At 44.2% G+C, this 1,864-nt stretch overlaps 1 long non-coding RNA gene across 1 annotated transcript in view; it reads right to left on the bottom strand.

Annotated features, from left to right (window-relative positions):
* The window catches only part of LOC122564300, an 8,805-nt gene extending 7,457 nt beyond the window's left edge, over positions 1–1,348 (bottom strand). The window contains exon 1 of the long non-coding RNA XR_006315865.1: positions 1,126–1,348. This is a non-coding gene — a long non-coding RNA (uncharacterized LOC122564300). The remainder of the gene's footprint in view (positions 1–1,125) is intronic.
* Positions 1,349–1,864: the final 516 nt, after the last annotated feature.

Below are 1,864 nucleotides of genomic sequence, written 5' to 3'. Positions count from 1 at the left end.
GGGTCGGGGAGTCCAGAACTAGAGGGCATAGGTTTAGGGTGAGAGGGAAAAGATATAAAAGAGACCTAAGGGGCAACCTTTTCACGCAGAGGGTGGTACGTGTATGGAATGAGCTGCCAGATGAAGTGGTGGAGGCTGGTACAATTGCAACATTTAAGAGGCATTTGGATGGTATATGAATAGGAAGGGTTTGGAGAGGTATGTGCTGGGTGTTGGTAGGTGGGATTAGATTGGGTTGGGATATCTGGTTGACATGGACGGGTTGGACCGAAGGGTCTGTTTCCATGCTGTACATCTCTATGACTCTAAGTTTAACAACATGTTTCCTATAAAAGGAAGACCAGAATAGAACATAGTATTCTAAAAATGGCCTCACCAATGTCCTATACAGCCACAACATGACTATCCAATTCCTATACTCAATACACTCACCAATGAAGGCAAGCATACCCAACACCTTACCGTCTACCTGCGACTCCAATTTCAAGGAACTATGCACCTGCATGCCTAGGTCTCTGTTTGGCAACAATCCCCAGGGTCCTACCATTAACTTTATAAGTCGTGCCCTGGCTTGCCATACCAAAGTGCACGACCACACATTTATCTAAATTAAACTCCATCTGCCACCCTTGGCCCATTGACCCATCTGATCAAGGTCCCATTGTACAGAGATAACTTTCTTCACTGTCCACTATACTACCAGATTTGGTGTCATCTGCAAACTTACTAACCATACCTCCTATATTCACATCCAAATCATTTATATAAATGACGAAAAGCAGTGCATCCTGCACAGGTCCTTGCAATATTCCAGTAGTCACAGGCTTCAGTCTAAAAAAACAACCCTCTACCACCTCCCTCTGTCCCCTGCCTAAAGCCAATTTTGTATCCAATTGGCTAGTTCAAAGAGTGACTAAGAACTGACTCCGGTAGATGTCTGCAAAACTCTTTTATTTACACTAGAGTACATTCTATACTTCAAGGTAATGACATCTATCTCTGGTACAGGCTGTTCCTTCTTAGACTATAAACATGACTGCTACAGTCACTGTTGCATAAGCATATGTACATTATTATCTCAATACATCAGTATGGTGAGATGTATGGATCTTAGACTGCTGTCACCTCAGAAAAAGCACTGGAAGGAAGTCCAACCTCTGTCATCACAGACATTTATTTATTCATTCGTGGGATGTGGTTATTGCTGTAATGATAGTAATGAGTCGACGTTTCGGGCAGGACCGTTCATCACAGCCAAAACATCGACTTGCCCACTCCTCTGATGCTGCTTGGCGAGCTTTGCTTTTTCCAGCCCCACATTTTATCGACTTTGACTTGCCAGCATCTGCAGTCCTCAACCTCTGATTGTAATGAGGTTAGCCAGGTGACCCTCATAGAATATGAGTTCCCTGATTGGGGCTTGTTAATCTGGTCCAAACCAGGGATCCCTAACAGATAAAAACAGGAGTGTCAGAGACTTCTGTTCACTCTGAGAGCTGGCTCTAAGAGAGCTGGATTAGTGGTGCTGGAAGAGCACAGCAGTTCAGGCAGCATCCAAGGAGCTTCGAAATCGACATTTCGGGCAAAAGCCCTTTGGCTTTTGCCCGAAACGTTGATTTTACTGCTCCTCGGATGCTGCCTGAATTGCTGTGCTCTTCCAGCACCACTAATCCAGAATCTGGTTTCCAGCATCTGCAGTCATTGTTTTTACCTGAGGGAGCTGGACAGTATCAATAACTCTCCACATGTAAATAAAAGGTGATGGGATACTGGCCTCTGTGGAGTTATTTCAATGACCTAGAGGGTGTATAATGAGAAGAAACAGAAAAATAACAGGCCAAATCATATCAAATGCCAACTGAAG

Source organism: Chiloscyllium plagiosum, chromosome 29 (assembly GCF_004010195.1).
Source record: "Chiloscyllium plagiosum isolate BGI_BamShark_2017 chromosome 29, ASM401019v2, whole genome shotgun sequence".
In the NCBI taxonomy this organism is placed as follows: Eukaryota; Metazoa; Chordata; class Chondrichthyes; order Orectolobiformes; family Hemiscylliidae; genus Chiloscyllium; species Chiloscyllium plagiosum.
This window is presented reverse-complemented; position numbering and strand designations above follow the sequence as displayed.